Here is a 6,829-nt window from a genome sequence, read left to right on the forward strand (position 1 = left end):
CACCTTGCACTTGTCAGTGTTGAATCCCATCCCTTTCTCATCCGCCCACCCCTGTAACCTGTCTAAGTCCAATTGCAGCCTATTCCTCCCTTCTAGCGTACCCACATCCTCCCACATCTTAGTGTCATCAGCAAATTTACACAGGGTACTTTTTACCCCTTCGTCCAAGTCACTGATGACGATGTTGAACAGTGCGGGCCCGAGGACCAAGCCCTGAGGGACCCCACTGCCCACATCCCTCTAGGTCAAAAATGACCCATCTACCACCACTCTCTGGGTGCGGCCCTCCAGCCAGTTGGTGACCCAATTGACTGTGTAGGTGTCGACACCACAGTCCCCCAATTTCTTAATGAGAACAGGGTGAGAGACAGTGTCGAAGGCCTTCCGAAAGTCCAGGAAGACTATGTCCACTGCTACCCCTGCATCTAAGGATTTGGTGACCTGGTCGTATTAGGCCACCAACCTGGTAGCCTTCTCTCTATTTTACCTAACCTCTATTTTAGGTAACAAAAGTACCATAATGACTAAAACATACATCTTTCTAAAATGTTGACTTATGCTTTTATACATCTTGGACAGATTGTAAGAATTTGCTATGAATAGCTATGTTTGCAATTTCTTTTTGGTGAGTAATCAGTTCAGTGAGTAGTCATCTGAACAATATAAACCAGAAGCAGACACTTGGAGTCACAAAGCTGGTCTCAGATTTGATATATTTATAGGCCCCAGGTTCCCAGACATTGTACTATACACAGTAAGAGAGAATCCCTGTGCCTAGGAGCTCACATTTCAAATAAGAAAGGAAAGACTGGTCACATATGAAGGATCCATATCTAATTTGTTTTTAAAGATCAGTCAGTGGCTAATCAACTCTTTAGTGTTAGAATCCAGCAGCTTAAAAAATTATTTGCAGTACTGCTTATCCTATGTAATAGGCTTTCTGATGCATTTTAAACTATTTACTGCTCATATCTATAATGAACTCATAATAATGTTTTAACTTCCAGTATCAAGAAAAGTGAAAGGTCTGTCCTGAACCTATTTGCCCAACAGCTTATTTATGAACTAATCATAGATAGTGGTTAAGGTACACCAACTTCTGTAGCTTGGCACACTGAATGATGAGGTAGTATCAGATCCAAGAGCTTTTAACTTCCTAGCCTGAATGGCCAAGTGCTATCCAGATGCAACACTTGGAGTGCAGGCTTCAGCAGAAGTGAAGAGCAAGACTTGAATTCACAGGTGTGGTTCTGCAGCAAGACAGTCTAACCACTGTGCCATCTAACCTGCACAGCACCTTAATAGAAATGTCTAAAATATTATCCCTATTTAACTGTTAGAATACCGAGGCACAGAACTATGGCCCAGAATGTCAGAGGTAGTTAGGTACTTAATTTTGTTTTCCAACTGAAAGCAAGGATCAGCACCTAGATGTTTTTGATCCAAGTCTGAGTGACTTGCCCATGGTCATTTACAGAAGCCTGCAGAAGAACGAAGAACTCATGAGTCTTCACCTAGCATCCTACCGACAAGGCCATCCATCCTTTCCATTGTGACCATCTGGCATTCGCAGTGAGAGAGGAGCAGAATTATCAACATGACAGTCTATCACACCGAGAACAAAATTCTACCCACAGCATCAATTCAAAGGACCAACCGCTGAGTGGGACTGCTGAGCATCTTCCATTCCAGTTAAAATGAAAGTTACAGGTGCTCAGTACTGCTCAGGATTCATCTCAGTGCCTCAGACACTTCCAGGCTCAGAGTAAAATAATCCTTGCTGGAAAGCTGACATTTATTTTCAGCTCTGCACCTTTCCCTTGGTATAATTGGCATTAGAGCTTTCACACTGTAACTTTTATGCTTGTTCGGTCCATCCATCTCTGCAGGAATGATATTGCTAAGAATTGGAAATGCGTTGCCTGGGTACCTCACATGCTGATCACTCTCGAGCCATGCGGGCAAGTGAATGCTCAACATACTGCGATCATCTTAGCGAAGAGGAGGAAGTGTGAAGCAGCATAGCCTGAGCTGACTATCCCACAGCTAACTGCAAAGATGAAAGACACATGCTTGGAGAAATGCCAGAGGAGGGGAAGAGGAGGAAATGTCCAACCTAGCTGTTCAGTTATAACCTTGGCTCCCAGAGAAAATACAGCTTGAAAAGGAACAATGGATGCTCTGAAGAATATTCAACTGAGAGGGATGTTAGCTATGAGTCTGATTAACCTGACCAAGTCTTTCCTCTCTAAGAATATGCTTGTTACCTGCTGACAACTCCAAAAACAGTATCTGGAAGATGTAGCTTTCATGTTTTCCTGACTCTTGATGAACACTGCTAAGCTGTTCTGATCACAGTGATCATTGCTAACTCATTTCAATAAAAGAATCACAGCTTGGGCTTCAGAGAATATACCACATAAATAAGAGCCCTGCCAAGTAGACTGCTCCGTTAGCCATTCTTTTATCAATAAGTTAAGTTGGGTAAAGTCACTCCCATTCCCACTCAGTGGCCTGCAGACTCATGCCACACCTCTTCCATGTTCCACCTTCAGCTTCAGAAGGGCACATTTTAGGCTTCAAAATAATTATGCCCAAGTTGTGAGCTTGTGGCAAAGGTGCTCCCAATCAACTCTAAGAGTGGGTGTCTGCTCTGTGGGAGCCCAGCCAAAGACCTGCAGGGTGGGACCAGGAGATCTGTTTCATAAGGAGATGAAATAGCAAGTCCTGTTCTCTTGCTCCTCCCTCAACTGCCATTCAGCAACAAGCCTAGCAAAAACTCAGCCTGCTCAAATGCTCCTACCTGATCGTGCAAGTCCGATCTGATCTTTCAAATCCCTGCCTCATTCTTTTTCCTCTGTTTCCTCCCTTCTCCTCCCCTCCCCCAGCCCTGACTGCAAATTGCTGCTCAGAAGAAACTCCCACAGAGTCCTGACTTGAGATGGGATAGAGTGAGTTGCTACCTCTGTGCCTATTTCTGTAGGGAACACCCAAGATGCAAGGTTTCCAAACTGAGAAAGGAAATGAGAACTAATGATGCAGGCAAGGACTTTTCAATATCCCACTAGGTTCCTGTGTCCAGCTCATGTTAAAACTGAGAAGAGTTTGGGCCCAGATCCAAATGGGGAGCCGAGCACCATGGCACAGAGCAGCAGCACACCCAGTCCCTATTGGGAAATGGAAAGCTTCACATTACAACCCTCCCTGCACAACATCCAGAGAGAACTAGGTTCTTCATAACTAGGGACAACAAACCCAGCAAGCTAAGCAGCAAGCTGTGATGGCAGCCAACAGAGGAACACTGAATACAGAGATGCATCTTAAATTCCTCCCATCTCTGGGTGTAGGCATTTTATTCAGCACTTAAAAAAACAAAACAAAAACAAAAAATCACAGAATCATAGAAAATTAGGGTTGGAAGGGATCTTAGGAGGTCACCTAGTCCAACCTCTTGCTTAAAGCATGTAGTGACTACCTTTACCCAGGTCTACAACCTAGAACTTCTTTATGGTGATCAGCTGTGCCCCTTCTTTCAAAAGCTGAGCAGAAGCCATATTCCTGTAAAAAAAAAACCCACACAGGCAGGAGAGGAGCTTCTTTCCCTTTATCTCATAACCTCATGGTTAGAGAGAACATACCCAGAAAATTGGTTCCAACTTGCATCTACCACCCCCCAGAGAAGCATCCAAGCCAGCAGACTACAGCCTGACAGGGGAGGGGAGGGGACTCTTCACCTATCCTGTTAAAGCTTAGCCATTATACAGTAAGTAGTATCCACGATTCATTAGGTGAGCTGAAGACCTCAACTTTTTTGCAGCCTGGTTGTTTAGGAGGCTCACCTAGGCTAAGAGAGACCTGTGCTCCATTGGATAAAATCCAGAAAACGTCCACAGGGCAGGATCTGGTGCACAGGTCTCTCCCGTATCAGGTAAGTGCCCTGACAACTAAGCTAGACTAGTAGTGTCCAACCTTCCAACTCCACCAACCAGATGCGACTGCAGGACACCCCAAATGTGACCTACACAGCCAGACCTAGCCATGGAGTGACCTCATGCAATGAAGTGGGGTCACATTATCCACCCCGCAGGGATCCCCACAGGTCCGGAAATTTGACAGCAAGGAAGTGGCAATTCGCACTGCTACTGCTCCCTCACTGACAAATTTCCAGACTCATGGGGAGCCGTGCAGACCAGATGACATGGCTCTGTGTGCCATATCTGGCCTGAAGGCTGGAGACAGCACCACTGGGCACAGGTGGATCTAGAATGTTGAACAGGGGGTGTAGCTGGTGCAGTACATCATCATATAAAATAACTCATGTTTTTTTCCAGTTAAAAATAAATAAGAAGCTCTACTAATATGCTAGCACCAAGGGCTGTATTCAGTTTAAGACTGAAGCAAAAACAAATACAACATAACTGGAATGAGTTAAAAGCAACCCGCAGGGCTCTGAAGTAGGAGCTTCACTACCAGGAGTAGCTAACAGAATTGCAGAACAAAGGCTAGCCTGATTGGTGGAACATCAAGGCCATTAAAAAGGAGAGAGAGTTGTTAACATCTGTGGAATAAAGAGTTTAGAAGGAATCAGGTAGATTACAATGAGTCATTAAGTAAATTGACTATCTCAGCACTGTCTGACTAGAAATGATGTGGTCACTGCCAGGAAGTTGGTTTTAAACTGTGGGTAGACCAGGAATAAAAGTGGGGTGCAACCCTTCCAGATCTCCCTCTGCCACAGGCCTAGATAGAAAGACTTATGCTCTCTCATCCAATGAACTTATCCAACCAAAGATCCTATCAAGGATCACTTCAATTTAGGGCAATCTGCAGAGAGGCAAGAGATGTGGGTTTGAGCCCTGCAAGCTAACAAGGGAATTAAACCCACATCACCCATTCCTTGGGCAAGTACTCTATTAGGTAATTTGACAAGAAAGGGCCAGTGTCCTTCTCTGTGCCTTAAAATAAAGCACCAAGTTCCACAGCCATTGGACAGAGTCTGGTCTAGTAGGCAGGCTCTGAGAACACCTACCACCTTGAGTGCCACAGGGAAAGACAGGCAAAGGTATACCAGGCTAATGGACCACAGTAGGGCTCAGACCACTCAAAGCTGAGGCGTATCTGCGCATGCCCACCAGCAGTCCAGAAGAATTTCAATATCAAAACCTGAGGTGCCCGTGTAGTTTAGGCATGTAGAGGCAATAGAGCAGAGGCTTCAGGATCCTAGTTTTAATCATAAGCCACTCAATCCTGCTAGTCGCACTTCAGACTCTTATGTTCCTCTTTAGATCTAGGTCATGATGACTACCTGCTTTTGAAAATCCCCCCTATAACAGTCTTTAAATGCCTAGCCTTAAAAAAGATATTATCCATTTAGGATCAATTGACTGGTCAAGTATAGCAATTTTTACTGTAACCCTTCTGCTGAGCACCTGTCAGCAGCAACAAGGGCCAGATTCAGTTTCGGTCAGATATTTCACCTTGGCTCAAGCCCTCACCCAGACTATATGGGAAACACTAAATGAATCACTAGGGTGTCCAATAAAACCAACAACCCTTGCCTTGCCATGTAAACACAAAATCTAAATTCATTACAAAGAATAAGAAAAAACACAAGTAAACACTAACTATAATTTTAAAACACTCTAAACTACAAAACAAGGTCTACAGGTGGCACCCTTTTGGGGAGGCTTTACCTATACCCAGGCAGGCTAGGACTTGGGGCTCCCCAGTGGGTAGTTCTAGGGGCCTGCACCCCTATGCCTGTACTTCTGCAACAGGCTGGAGAGGGGCCCACACCAGAGAGTCCTATAAGCGGCTTCACAGGGTCTCTGCACTGCAGGGAGTTGCTAGAGAGCCTAGGTCCTTCTGCACTGCAAAGGGCCCCTCATTGCTCCCTGCGAGGATATAGTCCTGATCTCCATTTCCAAATGGTGGCTTTGAGGGGTTAACTGCAGTTTTCATCAGCATGTCACACCCCAAAGTTTCTAGTCCTAATTCCTGCTCTGCTGGGGCAGAGAACTGCAAGAGAACTCAAAGAAAAGCCAGCCAAACAGCAAACGAGCCTGAACTGCAACCAGCGCCAGCCATGTGCTTGATTGGGACAAAGAGCTGCAAAAGCAACAACATGTGCAAGGCCCAAAATGTGCCAGGCCCCAAGCCAAGCCCAGACGCATTAAAAGTCCACGACGGCTCAATGACCCAGCTATGCCAAGACACAACAGCTGTAAAACAATAAAAGGGGGTGTAGCAGGGCACTAAGGTACCTGCTACTGATAATAGTAACATGGACTTAGCTGCCACTCAATAGGGCAGCACAGGTGTGAGTTGTTAAAGCAACTGATTGTGTCAGCTGACCGGAAGGGGGCAGGGCCTGGCCTGTATAAACAGAGGATGCTGAGGCCAGAGGTCAGTTCCCCTTTAGCAGCTTAGGGAGCAGGAGCTCTGCTAGACCAAGTAGGGCAGTGGTGCACATTGGCATGCGGATACAGGGTGGAGAGGACCCTGACAGGGATGAGAGAAGATTAGCCAGGTTGGCTTAAGATTTACATTGTAGCCAAGGGGCTTTGAGTTTCTGTTTGGAGTTGATAGTTGTAATTACGAACTGGAGGACTGGGCGAGGTTGTAGGGGTGGAGGAGGCCTCAGTAGGAGCTCCCCAGTAAGGTGGGGGTGTTCCTAGCGCCACAGGAGGTTGTGTTTTGGGGTGCCCTGACCCCGGCCCAGTGCGGGCAGCTTCAGGGAGAGCTCAGTGCTCTGTGGAGGCAGAAGCCCCAGTAGGGCATAGACCTGAGGAGGTGGGTCTGGGGGCCAGGTAAGGCTAAGGCCGCCTGA

Source organism: Gavialis gangeticus, unplaced genomic scaffold, assembly GCF_001723915.1.
Source record: "Gavialis gangeticus isolate Ggan-Ray unplaced genomic scaffold, GavGan_comp1, whole genome shotgun sequence".
Lineage (NCBI taxonomy): Eukaryota > Metazoa > Chordata > Crocodylia > Gavialidae > Gavialis > Gavialis gangeticus.